Genomic DNA, 16,748 nt, shown 5'->3' on the forward strand with positions numbered 1-16,748 from the left:
CGCCATAGATACATAGATACTCAGATACAGATACAAAATAAACTTCAATCTGTACAGAGGCCAGGCATGGGGGCTATCCAGCACAACAACTCTACATAACTGACATCGAAACCACCACAAAAAATAGAGTATCATTGTCATATGATGGTGTGGTTGATGCGGAAGTACTGCCAGTGATTGTCTTTTTGTGGAAGATACTTTGGAGCTAGAACTAGACTGTGGAGTACCTGGTACTAATCAAGATACTTTAGCTACTATAATATACTATTAGTATCTAAAGTAAGGTAGGACATATTTTTAAATATTTATTGCAGGTACACTAGCTCTCTTATATTATTATTATCTCTCTATTAGACACTAGCTCTATTATTATTAGACGGAAACGATTTTTTTGAGAAAGAAAGACACGGTGTATAGTTTAGGGCCTCTCTAGGGTATCTTCTTCTAGAATAGCTTTGAAACTAAGAGGGTTATTGGGCTTGAAACACACAGACAAACCGACTAGCGGACAGACGGACCCACGGACAGCGTTCTACTGACCCCACTGCCAATTCCCAAGCCAAACTCAAGGCCTTTGACGAATCCACCACCCTTTAGAAACCCCCTTACAACATCAATATCTCACTTATTGGCACAAAAACCCCAAAATATGCATCCTGCTGGAAATACCCGTCTTGAATGTTATTCTCATAACTGCAAGCTGGCTATATTGGAGGCATGGCATTCTGCTGGCAGCTGGAAACCTCGAAACTTTCTGGCAGCGGGGCTTTTATGAAATATTGTATGGCTGGAAATCTCAAGGCAAGTGCATTCCACAGAGTCAGAGAGGGTGGAGGCTAAACAGCCAAAATGTAGAGAGATGTACAGATGACCTCGTTTTTTCCCCAGTCTAAGGCATGGTTGGTGCCATAACTACTGACGGCATTAAATTATATTTTATGTGCAAATTATTTAAGTCGCATCCTATATCCTATATCTAGAGTCGAAGGAGAGAGAGAGCTCATTATTTGAGCAACTGGCGCCCGGGCTTTTGGCTGATGGCCATGGCAAACAAAGCCATTAACTGGGCGGAAAATAGGAGAGGGGAGGGGCTAGTCGATTTGCGATTTGGGAATTGACTCTTTAGCTCCTCCTGCAAGTGCAGTGATGCGTTGCATTTCTTTCTCTCTCTCTCTTCCATCAGCCATCTCTATCTATAATTTTTTTTTTGTTTTTCATTCGAAAAGTTTTCAATTGCTCTGGCGTCACTTTTTGATTGCTTTGATGTGTTTTTCTCGCACATTTCCTCAGAGCTTCAGAGTCTCACAGTCTCTCACTGCCTCAGAGCCTCAATTCATGACAAAAGTTTTTCGGGAGAGACTCTGGCATTGGTAGCCAAGCAAAGTTTTGGTTCGCGTGGCAGACAAAAGCTGAGAACTTTCGCTTTGATTTTCAAATATCCTTTCCCCCCAAATGCAGGTTTTTTTTTTGCGGCGCCTGCTGTCCGTCGTCCTGTGCCATATCCTTGGCCTGACACAAAAATGAAAGTTTAATGCGTTTGCCAAATACATACTGCCATCTATTTTGTGCGTCTGTGCGGAAATTGCATTTTTTGGGTGATAAAGTTTCAAATACTAGACTAGTATCTCTTCCTAAAGGTCTAATCCCTGCCTCCATTTGCATAGAAACTCTATTAATTTTAATCAATTTCGTTTAGTTTTTAATTGAACTTTTAATCCACAAATTGGAATATCCCTCCCTCCTGGCAGCCTTGTTTACATTATTTGAAATGTTTGGGAGGGTAAGCCCTAGGGCCCTAATGCTGCCTATTTGTTGCCTGTCAAATAACAACAAGACGCATCAAATTTATCGCGACAAAGGTGGTGTCCTGTATCCTGTATGCCAGCTGCCTCTGCCCTCTTTCTAAACAACCCCCGACGAGGCTATTGACGAGAACTATTGTCACAGTCTGGGGTATGTATCTGGGCATCTCTCAGGTACAGATTCTAACCGCAAACATACAGACCCGAAAAAAAAACCTCGACCCGACACAAACCATTCCAAATGATATTTTGACACGCAGCCCAACTAAAACTTGCAATTAACCAAAGCCCCAAAGCCCAAAACCCGAGTGTTCAATTGTGGGTTAATGGCACTTTAAACTGCGCTCCGAAAAACCGCACAGGAAGTGCCCAGTATCCAGCAGATACATTCTCTGATTCTGTTTTGGCACGCCATAGTGCAATCTATAGATCTTGTGTATCTTCGAGATACATTTTTTTTCTTTTTTGGGAGAATGGTGCGAAGGCGTGGTGAGAAGGCGTGGCACTCTATAAATCATAAACGAACGTAAGGCAAGCTTTAAATGCAAGCTTAAGTTAGTCACAGTGCAATTATGGCGACCGTGACTCAACCAAAAGAGGAGGAGGAGGAGGAGGAAGGCTCTGGTGGAGAATACAAAAGCCTCGACTGATTTTTATCAACTAACCAAGCGTAACGCAGACAAACACTTCCTAAATCACTCGAGTGCCTCCTCACTGCCTCGTTCCTGTCTTCTATATATTTTTTTTTTTTGGAAGAACAACCCCCAGAAGGCTCCTCTTCCTGTGCCACATAAAACATAAATTATTTAATTCGGTTCTGCGGGAAGGGGAACGAACCAACGACCGACCGACTCTGCCTTCGCTTATCGGAATTCTCGATGGCGACGGCGCTTAGAATTCGAAAATTATGAAACACTTTGGTGTACGGGGCGCCCTTATAGACAGATATATGTGTATGGCTTTCGCTTCTGCCCTCTTCATTAATTTCTTTATATTTGTGGTCTTTTGTGGGGCTTTCTTTCTACTAAAGAGGGGGCTTCTTTCAAAGGAGTTATTTTTTTTTTTGGCAAATTTTTAAAAAGGCAAGGTCTTGGAAGGGAGATGATCTTGAAGAGATTATAGGGAACTACTAGCTATAGGTTCTATAGGTGGTTTCATTGTGAAAATGTCTTGAAATATTTTAAGAAAAGAATATCTTAATAAGAAGATGCTTTCGAGTAGTTATAGAATATGATTGTACCAGGCCCAGGTACTACAAGACTATCTATTTAGACCTTATCCGTGTGTCCGCATGTCCTTTAGTCCCTTCCTCTCTTACCAAACTACTCTCTCTTAAGAATCCCTACCTTAATAAACCTCATAGACCCTCCACTTCGACCTTTAGTTTCCAGCTTCAATTTCAGTTCATCTTCATTTTGGATTTGTAACCTCCCCCCCCTTTAATATTTTTTTTTGTGTTGGCAGCCCCCTTAAGCCCCTCGCACAATTCAATCAAACTTTGGGGGCCCAAACTTTATGACACCCCGAACTTTTTCGGCGAAATGGAGGAGGAAATGGAAAAAAGTCGCGGGAAGGCTAACCAGGAGCGACCAGGAACCACCAGAAAGTCAAACGTTTTGCATAGGAAATGGGCAAAAGTCAAAGGCAAGAGAAAGAGACAGAGCCAAAGAGCCAAGGAGCCGGAGAAAGAGACCGGTAGATGGTAGGTGGCAGCGACAGGAATAATAAATATTCAGTTTAAGTAAATGGGCTTTTATCGCGCATCTCTGGGGTGCCATAATTTGCCATTTTTGCCAGCCTGTCTGCGTTCTATTTTCTTTCCTATCCAGTTTGCTTTCTTACTTTTTTTTTCTACCATTTTCTTTTTCTTTTCTTTTTTATTTTTTTTGGTGGAAAGGAGCAGCCAACTGCCTGTAATTGATTCAACAAAACGGCGCAAAGGTGCAAAAGGGAAACAAAATGCGAAAACTTGGCGACGAGGCAGCAACAATTATACGCATAATATATTTTCAGCCATAAATATGCAATGCGTGTGTATGGTAGAGAGTGTGTGCCAAAGGGGGGGGTGCCTGTGAAAAAAAAATAAAAAAATTATCCAAACCAAAGTCACGCTCAGAGCTGCCAACAAAAAAACAAAAAATAACCTGAAAGAGCGTTGCCCATAAAATGTGAAAAATTCGTCCAGGCATCTTTTGTTTTTCAGGCTTCTTTGGGGCATGGGGCAGGAGCGATGGCAGGCAAATCACTTCAGCAAAGGAGCAGCAACAATTTAGCTCATTTATTTTTATACATTTTAAGAAACAATAAACCAACGGCCCATAAAACACAAGCCACCAAATGAAAATGATTTAAGGGCCGCGAGAATTATTTCCCTGAAAAAGTTCAACAAAATAATTGCAACGTTTTGTTGGATTTCGTTTTTCCTCCTCTGGTGATTTATGATATGGCCAGTGTTGTTAAAGTGTCTTGCAGGCAATGATAGTAGTTTTTTAACACTGTCTTTTGTTTATAAAGTTGGTTTCTTACAATTTTCTTAAGGACTTTGTGAATTTTTTTATTATAGGCTTGATTTTAAGCAGTGTTCTTAAAGGTTTTCAATGAATAATGGTATTTTAAGAGACTTTTCAACACTGTTTTTTATAAAAGAGCTTGTTTTTGAAAGAGAAACCACAATTAGTCTATTAGTTGTCCTTTTAAGCAGTTTCTCTTTAATTTTTAATAGCCTTACTTTAAACTTAAGCTTAATTAGTGTTTTTTAATGATTTTCCATGCCTTATTAGCTTTTGAAGGACTTATCAACACTGTTTCTTTAATAAAAAACCTATTTTTTAAAACAGCCAAACAAAGAAAAGACAACAAGTTTGTCTTTTAAGCAGTTTAGAAGTTTATACTTAAACTTAGTCAGTGTTACTTAAGCTTCTACAATTCCCTTAGTTCGCTTAATGCCCTTACCAACACTGTCTTTTGCTTAAAACTCTTTCATTTCAAACAATAACCACTAAAAGTATTTAAAACAAAGCTCTTTTTATGTTTAGTTGCCTTTCTAGACCTTCTCCGACTAATTTTTGTAGCAGCATTATCCAAAGCCTAATCCCAACCAGTGTTGCACAACGCTCTGGCATGCCTAGCTGGCTTTTTTGGGATTAGAATTGAATTAATCCTGCTCTGCCATCCAATTAGCTGGCTCTGCTTTTGTTTCTTGTTTGTTTTCTAATTTTTTTTAAGCAGACACGCCCGACTAAGATGCAGCATTAGTGAAGTTTGGCAACCCTGGTGTGTGTGTTTTCCCCAAGTTTTCCGCTTGGGAAAAATGCATCGCTGTCATTTAATGAGTTTCCAGAGCAAAAGCTTTTCCCTGTCAGGCCGAAAACAAGGAATCCTTAAAGTCCTTTCCAGTCGAGGATATAAATACGTGTATATTTATTTTAGCGAAAGGATGCTGGTGGGCTGATGGGCTGGTGGGCTGGTTGGGTTTGGAAATTTAATTATTCCCCTCCCCTTACCCCTACTCCATCTATCGTTGCAGGCAAGGCTCGACACAAGTCTTGCACGTGTGGCTGCCACAGCCACTTGACTCCTGGAGTGGCACTTTCGACTCGACTCTTAAATGCTAAACACGCCTTCGTCTCGGCTGGAAAATTAGCCTTCTTCGAGAAAAACGTCAACAGGTTTTTGGTTTTTTTTTCCAAGCTAACTTTCAATTGCACTTCACAGCTTCAGTTGATATTATTACTTTGATTTGATTACATTCTGATTCGATTGGAGTTAGAGCTGATTGCATTTAGGATTTCCTTTAATTGCTCTCCGTGAAAAGCAATTTCGGATGCCCAAAAAGATTTACGATTGCCCTCCAAACACCCCCCATACACACCCTATATACTAGTACACCCTTTATCTGAGAATCAACATACACACACGCTCCAATTCATTTGGAAGCGATTTGTGGGGATTTATGGTTTGTTTGTCTCATTGGCAACTTGCTGCATAAATTTTCAATGATTATGGAAAATAAATCTTTAGAAAAATCCTATAGATAAAGTATCTATATCTCTCTTTCTCTCGGAGTATCTTGAGAAATGCAAAAATCAACAGAGAATCAGTCAAGTATTATTTTTTTTTTCTTAAGGAACAGTTGTGCTGATTCACACACCAGGTATAGTAAGAGGTATGAGATCCCAGATCCCAGATCCCAGAAGGTGTGAAAACGGTTAGGTGGCAGGCAGCGGGAAGCAGCAGCACTCCTTCCAGCACTTGAGTGTTTTTCGAAAATAAACGATGTTGTCTATGACATGGCATGACGGTAATGACCTGGCCGCTGGTACTGGCCAGCGTCTTCGGGTCTTCGGGAAGGCCTTTTTAGCCAAGTCATGGTTGCCAGGTTCCTCGAGGTCCACTCGCCGCTCGTCAGCCAACAACCCACACTCGCCACAAACTCCTACCAAGTTTTTGTTTCTTTTTTTTGTAGTTTCTTAATTAAATAAGTCTTTTATAAAGTTCATTAAGGCATTAATAGAAAATTAGTTTGCGAGAACATGATCTTATATACCTGACAATTATACCAAAAGTATTCTTCAAAATACCAAAGTTTTTAGTTTTTATGATTTTAAATATAAGAATCCTTAAAACGATAGGATTTATGAAACATATAGCTTTGTGAAGTACTTTTTCTAGTATTATTGTTAATTTTTAAGCTTTTTGGAGCTCTGTTTAATTATGAATTTAGTATTTAAGTAGGCTATTTAGTATTTTTAGAATTATATATTATTTTTAATTGGAAAACGGTTTTAAAGAAATTTTTAGAAAATTAATTTGTTTTTGAATTTTTTCTCATATTTCTCATATTTAGAATACCAAATTTTGGTATTATTATTATTATAACATACTATAAACATAACATTATAGTATACTATATTATACTAAAAGTCTTCTCCAAAATACTTCTAAAAGACTAAAAGTCTTTATATTTTATATTTCATTAGTCTTTATATATTTACTTTACATTTTATAATTTTAATATAATAATTCTTCTTGGAGTTATTTCAAGTATTTGTGTCTATTTTTGCTAAGTCTCAAGTCTCATTCGAAATATTAATATATAATATGTTTACTAATACCAAAAAATTATACCAAAAGTATTCTCAAAAATACAATAATTCTTAAATTTTAATATGAAAATCCTTAAAAATTAAGTATATATTAATCACCTCGCTCTATGAAATATTTTTTCAAGTATTTTCATTCATTATTAGTCCTTTCTTTTTTGCTAATTTTAGTTAAAAATTGGGTATTTTTGATTGGTATTTTCTTAGCAAACTATTTTTCTTTTTTTTTTTTGTTCAAAATTTACTTCTTTTGCTAGTATTTATAGCTCTCTTTTGATATATTCCTTTATATCCCTCCTACTTTTCTTTCAGTGCCTTTTGCGCAAATTTCTGCAGGCATATTTTTTTAGTTTTTTTTTTTTGGAATTTTTCAATTCAAGGCTTCGGCCCGGTGTGCTTCACACCTTAAAACCCATCTCTCCTGCCCTCTCTCCGTCCTTTTCTGTTTCTTGCCACATTCTGTGTACCTTTTTCTCTATACCTCTCGGCCTTCCCGCCCTCCTGCCAGCCTGCCTGCCTGCCTCCCCTGTGAGTTGATGTTTTTCTCGATTTCTTGCAGCATCATCGGATCACAGAGTTCCAGGTTCCAGGTTCTCGATGGTCTCGAGGTTCTTGAGGTCCGAGGGTTTACTGAAAACCTGGTGCTATCAATGGCAAAACCTTTTTCGGATTTGTTTTCATTTTTTTTTTGTTGTTGTTGTTGTTTTTGTTGTTTTCCTAGCCGTCTGCACTTGTGGCTAGTGTGGAGTTTCGAGTTTGGAGTGACTATGCTCGACTGGCATCATAAATCATCTCAAGTGGCTGGGCCCCTTTGCTATTTTCGGTCTCGGCCTCGGCCTCGGTCTCAGCTCTTGTATCTTATAACTACAACAATTTGCAAGTGTATCTGGCAGATACAACACAGTACCCAGCAACATACACTCATCACGCGGACTGTGTCTGTCAGTCAACACCCCGAACTTTTGACATTTTTGTTGCACTAATTTGCGCACTTGAGCATATTATGCTACAGATACAGATACATTTGGAGTGTATCTTTAAGATACACACACATCTGTTGTTTTGAATTTTCATCTGCAAGGGGATCGCTCATAATTTAATCCCCGACACAGGTACCTCTTGAGCTACTTGGCCTGCCTGCCGAGCTGCTGCCGAGTTGCTGCATCCGCGAGATACATTTCTATCTCGGCGTTAAACTGACAACAGCTGTGCGGCACATTTGCGAAATACAAAGACTGGCTGGCCAACTAAAAGAGGAGTGACTCAAAAAAAAAAGAAAAAAAGGGAAGCGGGAGGAGCTGGAGGAGCTGCCTTTGATTTCGGCACTCACTCGAGCAACCTGCCAGCGGGATTTGGTTCTTTTTTTCCTGAAATTTGGCAACGTCGCTTAAAATAAAAATAAAAATTTATAAAAATATAAAAACAGCTGCTGGAATTTGTAGGGATACCCCGACAAAGGATATTTTGAAACCCGAGACGATCCACTCTGTAATTGATATTTCAATTCTGAAGTTTGGAGATCTAGAGGGATTGGCTTTTCGCATTTTATGATTTTATTTTATGAGGTTTTCATTTTTTAACTAAATAGTTGTATTTTTTAAGATAATAGTGTTCTAAAAGGGGGTTCAAAGTTGTTAGAGATGGATTTTTGAGAGAAAGGGGAGCTTTTGTTTGAAAACATTGTTGGAAGGTGTCTGGTTATGATAGGTTGGGGTTTTAGGAATATTTTTTATAGACAGAATTCATGGATCTTGTATGTTTTATTCTCTTTTAATTCTCTTAATTTTAATTAATTAAAATTCTCTTTTAAATGGTTTTCTTTCAGACTTTCTATTAAAATCACAAAAATTGGGTAAGAATTGCTATACTATATAACCTACGGCTGTACCATCCTATACTGAATATTATATATACTTTAAACCCAAACTAATTCAAGAAACCAAAACAAAGTAAGACATGTGGTACCTTTTTATAAATTTGTGACGAATATTTCCCTCTTTTTCATATCTGTTCTTATTTATTCTTTCTTTCTTCCATATTCCATATTCATTTCTTCATTCTTTTATACTTTTTAATTAAACAAAAACAAGTTAACAATTGTTTAAATTTTAAAATACATTTTAAAACACGAATTTCTTCACAAAATTATTGAAAAGTACACCTTTCTACCAAACTTGTGACGAATAATCTCTAAATTCCCTATTATTTTTTTCCTTTCTGATTTTCTATATAACAAGAATTAGTATAGTAACAATTGTAACAACTTAAATCCCATTTTAAAACACTAATTCACTAATTACCTTCACCTATTTTTTTAAATTCGTGACGAATAAACACACTTTTAACTACTTCTTCTATTAAAAAATAGCCTTAAAAACGAACTTTTATTAAAACTTTCACTATTAAAAAATGGCCAGGTTTAAAAATACATTTTTAAACACAAACTAGAGCCAAAAATTCAAAACAAAATACAGAAATAATACCATTTTTTTAAATTCGTGACGAATATACCTCTTTTAAACTTTTGAAATTTTAAATATAGGAAAACCCATAATATTAAAATAAATACCACAAATACCTAGAGTTCAGAAACAAACACAAAGCTAATACTAGTACTTGTAATATTTGTTTTAATATTTCAACTAATAGCTGTGTTTATTTTTCAAAAACTACACATTTCAAAGTAATAACCATATTTCTGACATTTCTGGAACAGCTTTCAGTGATGTTTATTCAAAAAAAGACACCACATACGACCAAAAACAAACAAAAAGTAAATGCTTCTTGCAACATTTTCAATAAAATGTACATATTTTTCGTCACAAAACTATTTCAGGCAATTAATGGGCGCATTTTTGTTTTAAAATATGAGCTTATGAGCCTCTAGTGCCATAACGAGGCCATTCAATTAAGCCAAGTTTTCACAAAACACTGGCTGATTGGATCGAACGTTCTTTCAACAATTTGCTTAATTGTAAAAATGCTACAGAGGAGGGGGAGGGTCGAGTCTTGGTTATTTTTTTTGGCATCTTGGGGGCATAAATCCATCCGCCGTGGGGATCGTATTGCGTTGATTGCCGTCGGCATTGATTTATGGCCAGAAGAGAGCCGCGATCGCGGATGCGCGAGATACATTCTCGAGTCTACAACCCAAAGATACATTTTGACAACACATGGCAGGCAGTCGGGCGGGCACGAAAGGGGGGGCCTCCATAACCATTGGCGTTTCTTCATTAAACAAATGTGCAAAAAAAAATAAAAATACAAATACATAATTGCTCAACATTTAAAACACTAAAGACATAAACAGAAAACTATTACAAAGAGCCGCTAATGAAAATAAATTATTTACTTTGGGAGACACTTTTTGAGTCTTTTTAGAGTTTTTTTTGGGGCTTCCCCTGGCTAGGGTTGTCAAAGGATGTCAAAAGTCCAGGCAGTTATAAATATTTGCCAGTTATCTGCCAAGACGATGGCCTATTCGGACCAGTTCTGGACTTCTGGAGTTTCCTATTTTATGGCTCCTGCATTTTTGGCAATTAACTTGTTTTTTTTTTTTTATTTATTTCGGATATTAATTTTCATTTGATTTAGTTTTTAAATTTCCATTTTTATGGGCTTGGTTTGGAGCTTTGTTTTTTTGAAGTTTTGTTTGGAAAACTGGTTTTTGAATTCCTCTTTTTTTTAGGCTTTGAAGTGGAGTGTTATTTTATTTCTTTATTTCATTTTTTTTATGGATTTATTGGGTATTCGTTTTTAAGATATATTTCTCACTTCTTATCTATCAGTTCCCACTAAGTTAAAGGTTCTTGGTGAAAACCTTATAATTATTTGCATTTTATTTCTTTTATTTTTTAAAATATCTAAAACCCTTTATTTCCACTTTTATATATGTATGAATTATTTTTATTTGTTTAAAAATATTAATATTCACCAACTAGAACAGCTTGTGTCGAAAGCACTGAGCCAAAGTAAGCTCAACATTTATAAGACACAATTTTAATGACGAAAAAAATCTAATTATAAGTATGAGTATTATTTTTCTAATATTTCTTAAAAAAAATAGCCTTGTGACGAAAGCACTACGCGTTAAGTCCCCAAAATCAGCTCAGCTTAGTATTTTATTTTAGTGACTATTTTGTTATAACTAAAAAATATTACAAAACAGTAGTAACCAAGACGAGTATTTTGAGACACTATTTTGATGAAGAAAAGGCCTCGATTATAATAGGAATATATATTATGAATATATGTCGAATTAAGACATTAAAAATCACTTTATATTGAAGTTTTCATTCTAAAAGACAAGCTAAAACTCAACTATTTAAGGTTTAACTATTAAAAAGTTTAACTATTAAACATTGACCTTAAAGGAGTATTTCTGATATTTAGAAGCACGAATTCCACATATTTTAGTTACTAAACTACCTACTTTTGTTTAAATCACCAATTAATTACAACTTTTTGGCTTTTAAATTAGTTTCCAAGTCTTATTTTCTTGCAACACAAGTATTTAAAACCTTTAGAAACCATTAGAAACTAGTTTCGATCCATTTTCTTTTAAATAAAACCAATTTTCAATAATTTTTACCTATAATCTGCCCTGAAAACCCTCTATTTTAGCCAAAAACCCCGTGATTTATGAGAGAACTGCCACAAAAAAGCGTCACTTGTTCGGATATTTGCGAAAAGCAAACATTTGAATGCAGAATTTGGTTTGTTTTTTAAATTGGAAATCAATTTGGAGCGATGTAAGCGAGCAAATATTGGACCTTAATGGGACTTTTGTTTTATTTCTTTCATTCGGTACTGGCACTGGCACTCGGCACTAGACACTCCAGTGTTCTGCTTTCGTTCTTAATTACATTTGATTTTATTTTTATTTTTCATTTTCATTTAATAATTACATTTAGCTTTTGTGTGATATTCCAATATTGGTTAATGGTTGTATTTTGTTTACTATTTGTTTTTTTTTTTTAAAGGATAACTGTAAAGCGTAACGGTACACAATGGTTGTATTGTTGTTTTTTATGTCCTTGCGGGCCAAGGAAAATTGAAAAAATTTGTATATAAAAGTGACCTACATTTTGTTGTTGTTGTTGTTGCTCCGTATGACTTGCACTTGCAATTTTCCAATTTTCCTTTGTTTTTTTTCTTGCTTGTTTTTTTTTGTTAAAAATTTTCCTTTATTTTTTATCCAAATTCTTTTTGAAAAAAACAAGAGAGATGCTGCCGTAATCCGTGGGGTTTTGGGGTTTTTTTTTATTGTTGTTGGTTTTGTTTATCCGCTGGCACTGAGAGCACTTGAAAAAAAATTGCGACAAAAATATATAGACGAATAAGAAGAAGAAGAAGGAAAGTCGGATAAATGATAAGAACACAAGAGAAAGACACGCAAAATTATTGTTGAAATTCTTGAATTCAAAAAAATTAAGAGAAGAAATTGCAACAAAAGATTGTCTTTTTTTTCCTTTTCACACACACACACACACAAACACACAGATACACAAACAATATGCAACGCAACAACAACAATAATAATAAATAATGCACAGAGTCGCGTTTCACATGTTTTTCTATTTTTTCCTTTTATATTTTGTATTATTATTATTATTATTATACCTTGAGTGCGAGCGAGAACGGTTTAATAAGAGAGAACGGGAACGAGAGGGACACAACGCGTACGCGACGATTACGATGACGAACAAAAACGGCAAAGGAGTCCCGCAATGTAGCGACCCATGCGAACGAAAGTCTTTCCCCGTCCGATGCCTTTTCACGACTTTTCCGACTTTTCCGACTTCGCCGACACTTTTCCGGCAAACGTGCTCACCAGGCGAGGGCTTCTTCGAAAAAAAAAACTCCGCTGTTAGTGTATTTGCATTTAAGCGGCGCGCCATGGCCCCTAACAGTCTGTTAGGGCTGGTGAGAGGAGAGCAAAGAGGATTCTCTTGCACTCTCTCTTTCTGTTAAAGCCAAGGCTCAAGAAATTTACTTCTTTTGTTTACATTCCTTTGACTTTTAATTCTAAAAAATCATCTATGAAAACTTATCTAAATAATATTTGTAAAATTATATAAATATTTCTATATTTTTGGGGAATCATATCCCAAAAAATAAACCAACTTATGCTTAACAGTTACAAAACCAAGTTATAAACATAATGTAAAACCAAAAAGAGCTCTAAGAGGGAGAGAGAGTGAGAGAGAGAGCAATTTGGGCCTGCGCTCTCTCTGGTGATGCTGCTCTGTTAACTATTAACTGCGCTCTGTTGTCCTGCTCGCTCTCACAAACCGGTTTTCCTTGGCCGAGCGAGAAGGAAGTACTATGTTGCAAACAGGATTTCTGCCAACAGGGCTGTTAGCCGCCACAGGTTTCTGTTATTGTTTGCCAATATTTTTTTTTGTTTTTTGCTTCCGTTTACTTTTTGTTTTCCAACAGCTGTTTTAATGGATTTTCTATTATTTTGTTTAGATTTTATAGAAATAAATATTTTCATTAAATTTGTATAAGATGTAATCTATAATTTTAGCCCTGGAATGTCTGTTATACTTAAGATACTGAAGTATAACAGTTTTGTGTAGTAATACTTTCCAGTTACAACATAGGAGTATAGTTTTATTGGAATTTATAAACATATTTTTATAATATTCATTTAATTTAAGATTTTATTTTTATTTCTTTTATTTTATTTTATCTTTTAGTTTATTAACTTTGTTTTCCTTTAATGCTTTATGTAACTATTTACTTTTCTCTTACTAACTAGCCTGTTTTGAGAGTCGCTCTCTTGCAGCATCTCTTACTGTTGTGCTGTTACTGCGGCTCTCTTGCATATCCTTGGTGTATAACAGCTGCTTTTTTGTATGGCACAATCTCTTATACTCTTAAATGGTTGCGAAATTGTCTAAATTCTGGGTCCGTTTTTCGGAAACAACTTGTTGAAGGATTTTGAATAATATTTCTATTTTTAAAAATATTTGTATAAATTTTTGGAAATTTTTCATTTCCATTTTTAGCCCTTGAGTCATGCTGTTAAGCTGCCTGCTTGATAAAGATTAATTACCGGCTACAAAGAGTGTTATAACTGGAGATGGGTAATGTCTTAACCCCATAAAGGGTCTAAGGGACTTGAAATTAATTATAAAAAATATATGCTACTTAATATTTATTCAAAATAACTATTTATTTTAGTTCTAAACTTCATAATTTATTTTTTCAAATAAATTTTGAACCACCTTAGGGTTAAACTGGTAATGTGACACCTCTTGAAAAACCGCAAGACCTGAAGACCATTGTGGAGGGGGGCAGGAGGGAACCCGTGTTAACAGTTACGACATTTGGGCACATTTCTCACAGGCCATCGCATCCAACAAAAAAAAAACAAAAACAACAACAATAATAATAATAAGGTCAATCAACGGACTCGGCGGGCGGTCTGTCGACTGAGCCTCGCTGCCGGCGTCGCTGTCAACAGCTGTCGCGCAGGCGCAGTGCCCAGCGAGCGACAGAGACAGCACTAGGCGGCAGATTAATTGCAGCGTCGGCGTGAATTTATGAATTTCTCATGAGTGATGGGGATCGTTGTCTCTTTCTTTCAAATGCCACCCCACCTCACACCCCTCTCTCTTTTTTTTTTTTTCGAGCGCCACTTGAGGAAAAAGGAAAAACATTGAAAAACATATGTATTTTCCTTTTTTTTTTTTTTTGTTTTCCGTGTTGCGTGGGTTTCCCGCATTCTTGTTGTTGTTGTATTTCTTTATAGTTGATGACCGGACATTAGTTATATCGGTAAGCCGATCCGTTATGCTTGGTAACTATATCTTTTACTTTCATGGCTTACGTTGCAAAAGCCCATTTGTGGGTTTTATTCCGGGTCCGAGGTGGGGATCCCCAGAGAGCCCTTCAATTGTGGAAATCCCCCAGCCATTCTTCGGAATTTTCATTCAAAAAATTTTGAAGAAAAATTTCATCAATCAAGTGGAGGGTTTTGTGGAAATTCTGAAGTTTTCCCACTTTTGTTTTTAATTTAAAAAAAAAAATAATTTTCAAAGAAAAATTGCGAGAATGGAGGGAGAGTTTTGTAGAAATTCTCAAATTTCTTCACTTTATTTATAAACAAAACAAAGTTATTTTTACAGAAAAATTAGCAGGAAGGGAGTGGAGATTTTTGTAGTTTTAAAATGTTTTTAACCACTAAAAACACCACTGTTTTTGATTTTCAAATAACAAATTATTTAAGAAAAAGTACAGCAGTGAAGTGAAGATTTAAAAATTTTCAAGACTTTTAAAAAAAAGTCCCATAATGGAGAGAAGAGTCGTGTCCTCTTCTCGTGAAGAGGAATTCTGGAAATTTTCCAGCCTTCTCTTTAATTTAAAAAATATTTTTAAAAAAATATTGCAACAATTTTTCGAATGGGCAGTTTGGTAGAGTTTCTCAAAATGTCTCCTTCTCCTTTCTTCTTAATTAAAAAAAAAATGAATTTTCAAGAAATTTCAACAATGGGAGGAGGGTTTTTCTAGAGTTTCTAAACTCTAAATATAAACTCTGAATATACATAAGCGTATTTTAAATATTTTATATTATATAAAATACTCTATAATACTCTATAAAGATTTCTATTAGATTTATATTATGTATGTACATATGAAAAACTATTTCCCTATCCTAAAAAAATAGTTTCCAACTCCTATTAGCTTCTAACTCCCTTAAAGAGAACCCTATTTATGACTTCATGCCACGCATAATTTTTAGGATTTAATTTAAATAACATATATTGTGGGGCCAGCCAACAATTGGTTGGCTTAATTAACTGGAGTTGTTGTCTCGAAATGTCAACCGTTTCCGCTCTGAGCTTCACCCCTGATTGAACTTTCAACTTTGTTGTGACATCCAGAGACAAATTCAATTAAGCCAAATCAGTCGGCAATTAAACAATTGAATATAATTACGCGAAATTATAAGGTTCGCTGGTCCAAAGCAAAGCAAAAGCAAAAGCATAAAAACCAAAACCAAAACCAAAAAAAGCATAATTAATAAAACAGCCAGGCATGCCCCATACCCCATACCCCATGCTCCATGCCCCATGATACTGATGAAGGTCTCAAGTTGAAACCGAAACCGTAACCGAAACCCGAAAGCCAAAAACGAGAACCCAACTCAGTGGGTTGTCTTTGCGGTCAACTCCTACCTACAAGCTCTCTTTGTTCGGATCCCCCCTTCGATCCCTTAAATACCTTTTTGTTTGTTGTATGTATGATGATGATGCCACCTTTTCGCCTTCGCCTTCAACTTCAACATTCAACTTCAACATTCAACATCCAAAGTCCGAAAACCCGCAACCGTAAGCGACTCCTTTAATGAAGTGGATAAGCAAACTGGCCTCCGAGTATCCCACAGAGCGCCTGTATCTGTATCTGTATCTTCTGGATGCTCTATAGCTGTCGTACCGCTCGACGGATGTGTGTGTACAGTTATAATTAAGTGATACACATAAACGGGCGCCCCAGACAGAGCTCTCAGTCTCAGTCTCGGTTTCTGTTTAATGATTGTTTTCATTTAGTCTGTTCGTTTTCCTCACTTCTGATACCCGGTACTCATACCCCTGGGTCTCTTTTTTTGTCGAGATATAATATCAGGTATATGACATCATAATACCTTTCAATATCAAGCAATAGTTTTATCATGACTTAGTATAGTTCTTACTAAGATGATGACCCACCTTATGAGGCATCCCTTAGTCGCATCTGTTTTTTTTTTTTTCCAATTTCCTCACTAAAACAAAACCTAAAAACAGAGCCAGTCACTCACTCACTCACTTACTCACTCTATTCCCTTCAATTCCTG

General features: G+C 36.0%; 1 protein-coding gene across 5 annotated transcripts in view; it reads right to left on the reverse strand.

Annotated features, from left to right (window-relative positions):
* The window catches only part of Ten-a (tenascin accessory), a 163,677-nt gene that overhangs the window by 135,791 nt on the left and 11,138 nt on the right, over window positions 1–16,748 (reverse strand). For 2 of the 5 annotated variants that reach the window (XM_070283055.1, XM_070283054.1), the window contains exons 1-2: window positions 12,527–12,771; window positions 11,989–12,207 (exon numbers count right to left, since the gene is read on the reverse strand). The exons of 2 other annotated variants lie outside the window; for them this stretch is intronic. The gene's annotated coding sequence lies outside the window, so the exon portion shown is untranslated. Of the gene's footprint in view, window positions 1–11,988; window positions 12,772–16,748 lie in introns of those variants that run through there. One more of the 5 variants, XM_043210103.2, reaches the window with a different exon arrangement.

This window comes from Drosophila bipectinata, chromosome XL (assembly GCF_030179905.1).
Source record: "Drosophila bipectinata strain 14024-0381.07 chromosome XL, DbipHiC1v2, whole genome shotgun sequence".
In the NCBI taxonomy this organism is placed as follows: domain Eukaryota; kingdom Metazoa; phylum Arthropoda; class Insecta; order Diptera; family Drosophilidae; genus Drosophila; species Drosophila bipectinata.